At 42.4% G+C, this 14074-nt stretch overlaps 1 long non-coding RNA gene across 1 annotated transcript in view; it reads left to right on the forward strand.

Annotated features, from left to right (window-relative positions):
- Positions 1-14074, forward strand: part of LOC140635825 (uncharacterized) — a 32756-nt gene that overhangs the window by 5010 nt on the left and 13672 nt on the right. Inside the window, exon 2 of the long non-coding RNA XR_012033150.1 lies at positions 12376-12469. This is a non-coding gene — a long non-coding RNA (uncharacterized lncRNA). The remainder of the gene's footprint in view (positions 1-12375; positions 12470-14074) is intronic.

The raw sequence follows: 14074 nt of genomic DNA on the forward strand, positions 1-14074 counted from the left end.
CCAGAACTTCTTTTTCATTTAAGTGTTTAAACTAGTAGTATTTTAGTTTTCTCTTAGTTGCTGAAAAATCTAATCCTAAATCACACAAGGAGTCCTCAGCCTCTGGGAGAGAGCTGAAGCCATGGATATGGATCCAGTCACCTAGGGGGGCTGGGTACAGAGCTAGAGGAGCAGAGGACAGCCACAGGGCCTGGAAAGCTGGAGCTGGAGGCATCCCTCACATCCTTTTCTCCATCTGCTCTAAAACATCCTTTACTGTTTATCCTTTTCCTTCCCACCTTGCCTCAGGGATGAGAACGTGTCTTCTCTACTCATCCAGCACCTTCTGTCACAGGTGTCCTGCTCTAACCATGAAGTCCCATGGGGATAGGACATGAGGAGTGCAGCAGCAGCGACTGGAGCTGCTTTACTGAGACATAATTCACATACCACATCATTCAGCCCTCTCAGTTGAAAGGTTTTGTACTGTTTTCATGGGGTTAGTGGCCATCAGCACCATTTTCATTTTTGGATGTTTTTATGCCACAAAAAGAAATGGGATTAGGCGTCCTTTAGCAGCTGCTCCCCATTCCATGGCAATGATTTCTAACTGTGTCTCTGGTGGTCCCTTTTAAAACTGAAGTGGTAAGAGCAACGCCTTAGGCATAGAAAGGCAGAGAATGATAACGCTGAGGCCACTGAGAGGCAGAGAGGCTGTTACCTGCACAAGGGGACATAGACAGTGGCAGAACCAGGTCTTCTGCTTTCCCTCCAGTGCCCTTTCACTTTTCTGAAAAATGCGGTAAGCATTCCATAAAGACTCTTTGAATCGAGTGATAAGGTACCATGAAAGAATAATGACCTTTCTTTTCTCTAGAAATAATTTCAAGCTTACAAAAATGTTGTAAGAATACTGCAAAGAATTCTTCCCATGCCCTTCACCCAGAGTCTCCAATTGTTAACATTTACCACATGTGTCTTTCATTCTATCTGCGTGTCTATAGGCTCTATTTTCTCTGAACAATTTGAGAGGAGTTGCAGACCTAATGCCCCAATATCCCTTAATACGTTATTATGCGTTTCCTAAAAACAAGGACATCCTCCAACATAACTATGGTGCAAACACTGATACAATGTTACCATCTAATCCACAGACTACATTCAAATTTTACCATCTGTCCCAACGAGATCCTTTATGGGTCCCGAATCCAATCCAGGATTATGTGTTGCATTTCTTTGTCAGAACTCTTTGGTCTCCTTTAATTTGGACTAATTCCTCAGCCTTCCCTTGTCCTGCATGTCTTTGACATTTGCAAAGAGTACAGCCAGTTATTTTGTACCATATTCCTCAATTTGATTTGGTCTGATATTTTCTCCTGATTAACTTTAGGTCATGCAAACTTGGCAGGGCTACCACAGAGCAATGCTTTGTTCTTTGCAGTGTATCATATTAGGGGTACATGATGTCTGTTTACCCCATTATTGGTGCAATTCAATTTGGTCACTTTTGTTAAGCTGGTTTTTGCCAAATTTCTCTAGAGTGAAGTTAATTAATAAGTATTTGTACTAAAACAGACTCTTTAAAAAAAAAAAAAACGATTTTATTTATTTATTCATGAGAGACAGAGAGGCAGAGACATAGGCAGAGGGAGACTTGATCCCAGGACCCTGGGATCACAACCTGAGTCAAAGGCAGATGCTCAACCCCTGAGCCACCCAGGCACCCCTAAAACAGACTCAATATAGAGAACAAACTGCTGGTTACCAGAGGGGAGGAGGTGGATGACAGGATGGGTAAAAAAAGGTGAAGGGGATTAAGAGTACACTTGCCATGATGAGCACTGAGTAATGTCTATTGTACATTTGAAAGTAATATAACACTGTATGTTAACTATACTTCAATTTTAAAAAGTTTTCTCAAAAAAATAAGCATTTTGTACTTATTAATAAGGAATTAAAAATATTTCATTGGAAGATTCTGTGAGATGCTGTTAATATTCTCTTTCTCATCAAATTTTCATTCACTAGTTTTATTTTGTAATTTTTCATCCACTTGTTTTAGTATACACTGATGCTTCTCGCCTAAATCAATTTTTATTATGATGGCTGCCAAACGATGATTTTCTAATTCCATCATTCTTTCTATATTTGTCAGTTGGCATTGCACTGCGAGGTAGAGTTTTCTTTCACTTATTTACATAATTTTAGACTCACAGACTCCTATTTTATTTATAACAGATTAATATATTCATCTTGATATTTATTTTTATTCTTAATTTTTGTTTATTTGGATTCATAATTGTCCTCAGTTTGGCCAATGGGAGACCCTTCAAGCTGGGTCCTGGTTGATATGCCCTAACCATTCCAGAGCATTACCTCGCTTTTTAGCACAACAAGATGTTCTGGGTTCATCATTCACTGTCCTAACACTTATATTAGTTCCTGTGGCTGCTCTCACAAATTATCCATAACAAATTAGACCTTAAAACAACAAAAATTTATTCTCTCATAAGTTTGGAGGCTGAAAGTCTGAAATCAGTATCACTGGGTTAAAATCTAAATGGCAGGACCATGTTCCTTCGGAGACGCTAGGAAAGAACCCTTCTGTTGTCCCCTCCATAACTTCCAGTGGCTGCCAGCACCCCTTGACTTGTGGTCACATCACTCCAGTCTCTGCCTCTTTGGTGACATCATTCTCTCCTCTTCTGACTGTAATCTCTTTCCTGCCTGTCCTCTCTCTAATAAGGATACTTGTATTGGCATTTAGGGCCCGTCCAGAGAATACGGGATGATCTCCTCATTTTGAGGAGAAACTCAATCTCATTTGCAAAGATCTTTTTTCCACTAAGGTTTCATTTACAGATTCCAGGGTTCAGGATGTGGATGAATAGTATTTGGCGGGCTATTTTTTAGCCTACCATGCCCTAGACTCTGTCATTTCTTGAAGTAGCACTGTTTCCTTTTAACAGATCTGATCCCTTCTAATGATATTTAGAACCCAAGATGTGGATGCCAGGTATGCTCATTGCTACTTGGATGTTTTACTTCCAGACGCTGTGTAGAGAGAGCTAGGAAATTACGCAGACAGACAGAAGAATAGAATAAGATAGGTTAGGATAGGATAGGATAGGATAGGATAGGATAGGATAGGATAGGATAGAATAGAAGAATAGAATAGAATAGAATAGAATAGAATAGAATAGAATAGAATAGAATAGAATAGAATAGATTGATAGGTGGGGATGTGATGTCCTTACACATGTATGCCTATGTAAGTATATATCCACATATACACACACATAAAAACACATAAGTCTAATTTATCTATTTACATTAAAAACCAGGAGTACACACAAATATCTTCAATTCCAATCTAGCACCACAGGGTTTACTCTAGCCTTCTTCCTTTCTGTGTTTGTAACTCAGATACAGAGCTGTCCAACAGTGAGAAACCTGGCTCCCATTATCCACAATATGCTTATTTATTTGCTTGGTTCCCCATAACCAATCTCCTGACCATGCCAGCTACATCTACACAGCCCTGTTGCTGCCAACCATGCTGACTGTAGAGGATAAATCCCGTCAACACTAGAGAAGGGGATGGGTAGATAGGACCAACTAATGAAAAGAGGCAAATACAATTTTATTAGAGAGGTAGAATTGTCTGTGTTAAAGATATATCTTCTAGTGAGGTCAAAACACCTTTATTTGTGATCTTGCATTTGTTATGCTCAGAGAGATGTCTCAAGTTCCAAAAATGAGAGAATGATTTTTACAATCTAACACTGTCAGAAGCTTCCATCATAAAAGCTTCAAGATGACAGTGAAGGGTTCAGAAGTTCCCCTACACAGCATACATATTCACATTTAGTACTGCATTTTCTCATCCTTTAAAACAATGTGGATCGCCAGACAGACTGAATCTTAAATTGCTTATAGACATAAAATTTTTTTTCAGTTGGATGAACACCTTCGTATTTAAAAACCCTAGAAGACCCCAGGGAAAACAATTTTAAAATCCACTCAGAGATACAAACAGATGATTTTGCCCCTCACTAACTCCCTTTCTGATGTTGCTAATGGGAGGAAGGGTGGCGTTCAGCAGGGCCATTTCAATTCTACACAAACATCGGATTTATAGTTCTATTGTGTAATATCATTGTCTAATACCTAAAGAGGCTTTCCTATCAGGAAATAGAGATTGGGTGGTGGTGGGTGGCAGTCAGAGGAAAATTAGTAGATCAGAATGCATTTCGATGATTCTTCCAAAGTTCTTCAAGCACAATTTTGCTTTTTGTTCCCTGGATTCAAAAAAAAAAAAAAAGAAAAGAAAAGAAAAAAAAAGTAAGTGTGCGCCTCTGTGTGTGTGTGTGTGTGTGTATGTGTGTGTGTCTATTTTAGCTGTCTCAATCCCTGGGCTGTTTATGCATTAATAACATTCCAAAAATGCAACAGATTTTGTTTTTTCTGCTATCGCGTATGCCAGGCATCTGGGGTGAGACAAGGAAAATGGAAACCTGAAAGCCTCCTGAAACTAAGGAGTGATAGTAGCTTTGATAGCAGGGGATTGGATCTAATTTTCCTTTTCAGTTACAAAGCTTCAAAAATTAAAAGGGAGAACATTTTTTAAAAAGGGAGGGGGAGCTCTGGTTACTACATACCACAGCTTAAAAAAGGGAAGATGTATGTCAGGACGTAGAGGAAATGACAAGGCAGATTTGCAATAATTAAGGCTTTTTTACAGGATCTAGATATGTGGCATGACTATAAAGCAAAGAGAATTTTTTTAACACCATGCAACTTGCTTAGATGATCAAAGGAGTTGTACCCACTTCAAAATGGCCACCCAGGGAGCCCTCACACAATTCTAAGGAGAGTATCGGTCTTGCCAAACATTCTGGAAACATCTTTTGGAGTTGACTTCAGAGCCACTTAATGAGCCACATAAAATTTTAGGCTCGTGACTATAAAAGCAAATATGTTTTCCCCCCAAAACTAGAATTTCCAGCCACTTATTACTCATTTTTGTTCTTCTAATTTGATTTTAAAGACTTAGAGTTTTCCCCCCAAAATCACTGTAGAGGATCTTTTAATGCAATTCAAAAAAACATGGCATTAGTGACAATTATGATATTAAAAGCTACTTATTGGGCTACATACATTTTTTGTGCCCTTTCTCTTGTCTTACCAATGAGGAGACTGAGGCTCAGAGAGAGGTTAAGAACTTGATCAAGGCCATAGTTCAAAAGTGGCAGAAGTTGACTTGCTGCCAGGGCACCTGCCTCCGAGGCTCGTGTTTTTTGCCCTGTGCTACACCTAAATGAGCACTCCACAGGACTTCCGAGCAATGGCATCAGCTCTAGAAACATGCTGACCTCTAAAGTGGCTATCTCAAAAGCACAATGCTCATTGAGTTGTATACATTCTTATTTATTTGTTTAAAACCTGTCTCATTATTTTATTGGTTACCTCTCCTATTTTATGCCAGAGAAAATGTATAACTGAACACAGTAATGGGATGTTACCCTCCAATGAAGATGGGACATGTTAATATTACCATTTAGAACAATGAGTCTTGGGAGCTGGAGTTAGGGGGAGGGAGTTCAGACTCCCACTGGCTGCCCACCCGAATCTGGAGGGAGCTTGGTTTGGAAACAAAGCAGTGCTTTGTTCTAGTGCTTTTGTGCTCCTTGATATTTATGTTGCACTTCAGAAAATGAAAGGACCGCATGTGATGTTTTAAAGTTTACCAATGTTGCATGTTTTAAAATGCAAGGGTTTTAAATAAGTATGGAAAATATTACAAAAAGGAGAACATAATCTGCTTCGGGTGTGACAGTTATTTGTGCCTCTGTACCAGAAAACACTGATTGGTAAAAGCCAGAGGTAAGGAGGTCAGAGAAAACACATCTTCAATGCCCATTGTTTAATAATTCAATGCAAGCCCTCCTTGTTATGCCTCTAAAATCATTGTTGTTCCTCAGAAGGGAGCTGGGGAGAGGAGCCTCTGGGCGCAGACAGAGACTGAGCATGTCTAGTTCCTGGAGCTGCAGACATTCAAACCTGCTCCCTCCTCTTGACTGAACTGCCACTGGTGAGACGAGAGACGAATGCTCTCGAGCATCTGTCGAGGAGACAGTTGTGAATGGTGGGGATTCTTTCTAAACAAATTTGTAGCTGCTGTGTAAACAGATGGGTCTAAGAAATAACTCCATTTGCACTAGCCTATTGTTTGATTAAGGAATTTGAGTGTGTAGCTTTGCACCTCCAAGAAGGTGGGGCGGGGTGGTTGTCCCCTGCGTGGAGTGCTACACTGAAAATGCACTGCGTGTGTGTTACTGTCTTTCTGCTTCACTATTTGCATCCTAGTTTTCCTTCGTGTTCATCAAATTTTCAAGTATTCATAACAATGCTGCGAGTTATAGTCTCCAGGGACCATATCTATTTTATTCACCTGTAGACACTTAGTGAATAGCATAGTATTTGGCACATTGTGGGTACCTGATAAATAATCCAGAGCTCCTGCTATATCCTGCTCAGAACTCTGGGCTGGTCACTGCCCAAAGCTCACTTAACTTCATTGGGTCAAATTCCAAAGAGAGCAGGAGAGTCAATTTTCAATGATGCGTAGGCAGTATGCCTCTGTCGGGCCCTTCCTTCCTGTTGTCATTTGGAAAGCAAACCACTGTTTACTCAGCCAGCTTGTCAGAGGGAAATTAGCACTTTGACATACCACCATGGGGGGAATCCACCAATTCCTTTTCTGGAAATGCAAAGTCCAGATTTTCTAAAATCTGAGGGTTGCCCCCCCCCCCCCATCCAGGGGGGCAGAAACCAGTGAGAGGTAGAGCCCCAAACTGCAGTCAATACAGCCAATAGCATCATCATGGTCTGCAGGGACCATTCATTAGAGGGGGTCCTTGGTCCAAGCCAAAGAAGACAGCCATTGGATGGGCTAGAGAAGGGGAGACCAGCCGCAAACTGGGAATTGATTTGTTGTGAGCAGAGAAGAATAAGACAGGGGAGGCCAAAGCTGAAGAGAGGCAGGAGCAGGTGCAAGGCCTGGACAGAGCCAGGAGTCAGCTTGAGACAAGGTTCCGCAGGGACAAGAAGTCCTTCTAGTCAATCCCATCTGTGCCACCATTTTGACACAGAACGTGTGTTCTGGGCATGTCTTCTGGCCTACAAAATAGCCAATACTACCAAGACAGTATTCAAAGGAGGGAAATCGAACAACCAAAACTGGAGGCCACGGGGTTCAGAGTGAGGGCACAGGACAACCGTCCTTATTAGAACATTCAGATCACCTGGGGAGCTTTTGAAGTCCGTGGAAGTCAGACCCTTGCCCCTAGAGATGGGGAAGTGGTCGGAAGTGGGGCCCAAACATTACTGGGTTTGTAAAGCTCCCGTGGTGATTCTAACGTATGTGAGCATAAATCAAGGAAAAGTGAACAGAAAGCTGAGAGAATATGCTTCTCCACTCAGCTTCTTGTCCTCCGGGAGGGCGCTGTCACCTGCTGGCCCAGCTCACCCCAGGTACCCCATCCTAGGCCCAGCCTATTCCTGGTCCAGAGAAACTGAGGGAACCTGATTGCATTAGCTCAGGTGACTGATTAATTGAGATGCTACCCTCTACTTTCTCCTTTTGGCAACCGGAGGACAACCTTGAATGTAAGTGCTGTGGTGGGATTAGCATATAACATAAGTTTAAGTGGTTTGACTTTATTTTATTTTATTTTATTTTATTTTATTTTATTTTATTTTATTTTTTTGTGGTTTGACTTTAGACTGGGGTTGCCAGTAGCAAATAAAAATATGGAACACCCAATTTAATTTTAATTTCAAATAAACAATGAATAATTTTAGTGAGAGTATACATCATGCTTTATTTGGGCATATATTCATAATAAAAATTATTTTATTTACTGGAAATTCAAATTTAACAGGGAAAATTGTATTTTACCTGGCGATCCCACCTTACACTCAAACCTTATGTTTGACTTCAAAAGCATGATTAGCTTTTAGTCATAACATAGAGAGGACTGGGTTCCTGTGTATGTGTTGAGTAGGTCTAGGCCTCGATTAGCTGGAGATGCCCACGTTTACGCCTGTGACGTCAAAATCCTAGTTGATGTCATAGGCCCCCTTTCACTCTTAAAAGTACCTAGTTTGAAAGATAAATTATGTGGTCATCCTATGCATGGTGACCCAGGCTGAGAATACCTAGCTGCACTCAGTAACGCAAAGATTGTACGTGGTTAGTTCCATGGAGAAGATGATCTCTGGTTTTCTTTCTGGTGGCCTGGGCTAATACAACAGGAACTCTGTCGGGCCTGCTCCTGGTAAAGCTATTGTACCTTGCTGTCGGACTGTGGCCCTTCTCTGATTGCGGGGGGGTGGACACAGGCTGTCTGGAGGGCTCGTCAGGGGCTGGGGTTGCAATCCCCTGTGCCGCCAGCATGCCCTGCACCTTGCCAGGAGTGGCGGGAGCTGTAAACCATACCCTCCCCTGTGCTAGGGAACTTGACAGACTTGCCCACCAGATCTGGAGGCTGAGAGGCAGCAGTAAAACCACTTTTGCATTTACCTTTAATTGGTGTCTTTATCTGCCTTTGAAAACCACTTGTCTAGAGGAAAAAGAACATGTTCTCCATTCCACCTCTGGGACTAGGAAATTAGTCTTCAACCGGATGAAAACAGCACGAAACTGACTGCTGTTTGTTCTATTCTGCTCCTCTGTCTGTGTGCCTCTAACTATAGTGGCCTGACCTGACATCACTCTTCAGGCAGCTCCACAGAACCAGCCCCGGGTTCCTGTCAGCCTGCCTCCCGGTGTGCGCACCCCATCCATCCATTACTGACCCGCACCGAGACCCAGAGTGCCTCAGCTTCACTCTCAGCCTCATGTTTGCCTCCTGGCTTCGATCACCAAACTCTCCTCTCAGGTTTACCTCACTTGCCCCTCCCTCCATCTATCCCTCTGCTTGACTTAGGGCTTTATAGATCTCCAAGTTACGGCATTCTTAAAGCTGTAAGATGTGGGGGTGCCTGGATGGCCTAGTCGCTGAGGTGTCCCACTCGATTTCATCTTGGGTAGTGATCTCAGGGTCATGGGGTCAAGGCCTGCATAGAGCCCCGTACTGAGCGTGGAGCCTGCTTGGGGTTCTCTTTCTCCCTCTGCCTCTGCCCTTCTCTCTTGAAAAACAGGAAAAAAAAATACATAAGAGATATAGCCTCTTTTGTCTTTGGTCTCATGGGACCCCTTGCGATATTATACCTGAGACTCTCAATTCCCTACCTGTCATCTAACTGGGACCACAGTCTGGGTGATGGCATTCACAGCACAGCCATACCACTCAGTGTCACAGACCTCACCGGTCTGGGACTACCACATACAGATGTTTCTTCTCACCTGGAATAGCAACCAGCTTTGTCTTTTCCCCACTTTCTCTACCTCTCCCCAAGTATTGCTAAGAATGCCTGGGTTGCTTTCCAGGTCCATGCATCAGTTTCCTGACAGCTACCTTCTGAAAAGAAAGAAGGATTCTGATGAGTCCCCAAAGGTCCACCTCCATGCCTACTGAGCTGTAGACTGCTCAGACAGCCTTGCAGCTATGGCAAACATGGATGACTGGTCTCCCCGAAGATACCCAGGCAGGCTAAGACGGCCAAAGGGGAAAAAAGAATCCTGACTTAAAAATATATCTGAATTGTTATGACTATATTCAGTGGCTGATCTTTGACTTGCTGAACCATCTTGATGTTGTATTACCCTCCCACTGAACTGTTGGTGCACCTACAGTTTCTCACAGATCAGGATGGCCAATGACAGGGAACGTCCTCCTAGACAAACCCCAGTCCAGGTTGAGTACCCAACTATTTCATATGGCCCATGCAAAGTGCCTGCTCTAAGCTCCAGACAGCCCAGCACTGAGAACTATCTGCACGTCTGGATACCCATGGATCTCATGTTCTCAAAATCCCTGCTGTGTACTCCACCCACGTCTGCAACACCACCTGTTAGTCCAGCTGGATTGTCCCGACTGCTAATGCCTGTTCCCTTGTGTCTACCTCATCCTCTGTGGGCATGGAGATTCCCCTGCTTGGTCCCACTTCTTTCCATACATGTAGCTTGGCTGCCACTAAGCACCTGGTCACCACTGTGGTTTAGAGTCGGCCTTTCCAAATAACCTTCAGCCAAATGCCTTCTGTGTTTCCATTCCAATAGCATGTGGTGGGGCAGGGGGAAAGCAGATGGAAAAGAGGAGAATGCTCAGGCAAGAGCAACCACTGAAAGGTGCCAGGGGAGAGCTGAGCAAATAGATGAGATAACCCGGCTTCCTGATAACCTTTCTGTGACTTTCTCCCTTATCTCTAATTCACTGGGGCTGGAACATGGTGGAACTGAAAATAGAAAGCCCGTACAGATGTTTCCCTACTCTAAGATGACTTCTAATATGAAACCTTAAAAAAAAAGTTAAGCAGTGTTCTTTGATATTCTTAAAGAATCAGTCACTTGGAGGGGGGTGGTGCCTGGGTGGCTGAGTCGGTCAAGCATCTGCCTTTGACTCAGGTCATGATCTCAGGGTCCTGGGATCGAGCCCCATGTTGGGCTCCCTGATCAGTGAGGAGCCTGCTTCTCCCTCTCCCTCTACCCCTTCCCCCAGCTCATGCTCTGTCTCTGTCTCTCTCTCCTCTCAAATAAATAAATAAAATCTTTTTTAAAAATTCAAAAAAGAATTAATCAGTTGGATTCAGAAGATATTTAAGATATTTAATTTACCAAAAACTTTAATTTATACATTTTTTTAAAAAGAGCTTGACTATTGTGTAAGGCTGGATGCCAATCTAACTTGTTGGAGGGCAAACTTACAACTTCTTTTTTATTGTTGGTTAAAGATTTATTTATTTATTTGAGAGAGGGAGAGAGAGTGCGTGTGCAGAGGGGGAGGAGTAGAGGGAGAGGGAAAGAAACTTAAGCAGACAGCGTACCTAGCACGAAGCCTGACTCGGGGCTTGATCTCACAACCCTGAGATCACAACCTGAGCCAAAAGCAAGAGTTGGACACCTAACTGTGCCACCTGGGCTCCCCTTACAACTTCTTATAAAATAAGTAAATGCTACTGAACACTTAGTAACTCGAATGTTCTCTGTGTTAACTTAACCAGCAAAGGCTTAGGTTATACAAAGTAATTTCTGATGTGTATCAACCATACATCAGAACTATAAAATAAAACAGTTCAGTAGTTGTTAGACCAAAGAAGAAACATTATTTTTTAGGGGCTCTAAGATACAGCCCACAATGCCAAGTATCTCTAAATGTAGCTTCCAGAGTGTCTTTTGTTATTAAGATACCCCAGGAGGAACATGTTCACACCTGAGCAATATGGTAATGCCACACTCATCCATGTGCACTCTGGACTTGTATAATACTGGTTCTATGACCTATTACTTTAGAGCCTACCTTAGCTCCTGCCTGGTGCAGTGCTTCCCGGGAACTGCTCCCGACCTGGTAAGATACCCATGGCTCTTACATGTCTAGTGCTTGTGAACTTCATTTCTTGAGTCACCTGATCTTACCTATTTCATCCCGCTATCCTCCTACCCCATTCTTTGGATCTCTTTTACTTCTAGCCTGGCTGCCTATATATGTATATATTTTTTCTTTTTTCTTCTTCAGTTTGCCTTATTTATTTATTATTTTTAAAGATTTTATGTATTTATTCATGAGAGACACACAGAGAGAGGCAGAGACACAGGCAGAGGGAGAAACAGGCTCCACGCCGCGAGTCTGATGTGGCACTCGATCCCGGGTCTTCAAGATCTGGCCCTGGGCTGAAGGCGGCACTAAGCCACTGAGCCACCAGGGCTGCCCTGCCTCTTTTATTTAAATTCAATTAGCCAACATATAGTACATCATTAGTTTCAGATGTAGTTTGCAGTAATTCATCAGTTGCGTATAACACTCAGTGCTCATTCCATCCCATGTCCTCCTTAATGCCCATCACCCAGTTACCCCATCCCCCCAACCACTAGCTCACCCCTCGAAGAAACAAAACAGCATTGTGATTCCAACTCTGCTACTTACTGATTCTTGGCAATTTGCTCAACCTGAGCCTCACTTTTCTCATCTGTAAAATAATACGGAACTTCCTGATATGGGAACTATGGAGTTCAAAGGAGACAAAGCATGTGCTTAGAAAAGTGCCTGGCATATAGTAAGGATTCAATAAATGTTAACCATTCTTATTACTATTTAGCTTTCCCAGGATGGCCATGGTCTCAGTCATTTGTTACATCTCTGTTGTTTGGATTGACACATTAATGGATTGCTTTGATAGAATCCTCTCCAGGGCAACCTAGCACTTCCATACCTTTTATACTTATCTTTGTAGGTGAGGCCAGACACAGGATTACTTACAGTAACAGGAGCAACCAGAACATGTTCCTGTTAAGTTCTCATCTACATGTGGAAGGAAGCAGTAGAGGGTAAGTCTAACAATATCACCTCATTATTACCAATGCCAGATTTTGTTAAATCAAGAAGCACACTCTGTGGGGCACCTGGTTGGCTCAGCTGGAAAAGCATGCAAACCGTGATCTCAGGGTTGTGAGTTTGAGCCCCATGTTGAGTGTAGAGATTACTTTAAAAAATAAAATCTTGTTTTTTTAAAAAAGCACCTTTTGAGAACTTTTTATTATAGGGGTCAAACTCAAGATGATTTAATCTTCATCTTACCAAGAATACAATCTAAGACATTCTCAATATGGATGCATTGAAACACTTTTTCTTTCTTTTCTTTTTTTTTTTTTTTTAAGAGAGTGATGGTGGGGAGGGCAAAGAGAGAGAGAGAGAGACAATCTTAACCAGGCTCTACGCCTGACTTGGGGATCAATCTCTCAACCCTGAAATCATGACCTGAGCTGAAATCAAGAGTTGGACCCTTAACCAACTGAGCCACCCAGGTGCCCATGAAACACTTTTATAGGCAGTCATGTTCATTCCATTTATGAAATTTAAATCTGAATAATAAACCAGAGAACTGGAGAGAAGTATGCTTTCTATAATCCTTCATGGTAGTTGGGAGAAACCTTATACTGAGGTTGGGTCTGGGCATCACAAACTTCTCTCTTTGGAAACTAGCATACTTTCACTCAGGGTCCATTTGTTCACTGTGGAATGGAATGGAAGCCTCTTCATATGTCATTTCCAAGAAAAATATTGACATTGACTATTAAATCATCCATGGTAAGAACAGGGTCTGTGTGGCAGTTTTAAAACATAGCACATTCTGCTACAATCCACCTATTCCTTTTTACTTGAATCCATACAGGCTTCAGCAATAGAGTATGGTGAATTTTGAACAGAGTGGGGACTGTGGTGAGCCAAGAGAGATGCCTATGAGTGCAATATTTAAGGAGACCCTCACTCTCAGTGTGGGCATTAATGTGTGAATGTGTGATTCAAAAATCTTCACATTTTGTGCCCACAGCTGCATCCATCTATGTGCCTTTATGGCAGACCTCTTTGTCTCTGATCATTCGGTTCTTTTCTTTCTACTCTCTTGACCAGACATCACTGCCTGGGAATCTGCATGTATTTTCACACTAGGCCACTTCTCCTACCATACAAACTGGATGGCTAGGTACAGTGCTCACTGCACCACTCACTGTCTTTCAAGGCTACCCTTTAAATATCCACAGCCCAAACCCATTCATAAACCAAGCTAGGACAGGTCTTTCAGCTGATCGTGTGGGATTTCTCAAATGGCCATGGGTTCAACCCAGTGCAACTACTTAGGGAGTGACATGGGGTCTAGGCTATCTAGGCACACAACTGTTTTATGCCTTCAAGTCCTGCTTGGGCTTAATTCTGGATATACTATGGTCAATTTATGATAAACTTTGCTAGGCCAACCTAACTTTATGACTTGGTGAACAGAATCCAGCTCATTAGCAGTTTCAAAGTCATGGTTACTTCATGTCTCAGGGCTAAGGGTCTCATTGCCACAAGGACCTAGTTACACACCTAGCTAGCTATTTCGCAAAGGACACATAATTCTCTGATGTAGCACAAATCTACTCCATGGTTTT

This window comes from Canis lupus, chromosome 6 (genome assembly GCF_048164855.1).
Source record: "Canis lupus baileyi chromosome 6, mCanLup2.hap1, whole genome shotgun sequence".
NCBI classification, from domain to species: domain Eukaryota; kingdom Metazoa; phylum Chordata; class Mammalia; order Carnivora; family Canidae; genus Canis; species Canis lupus.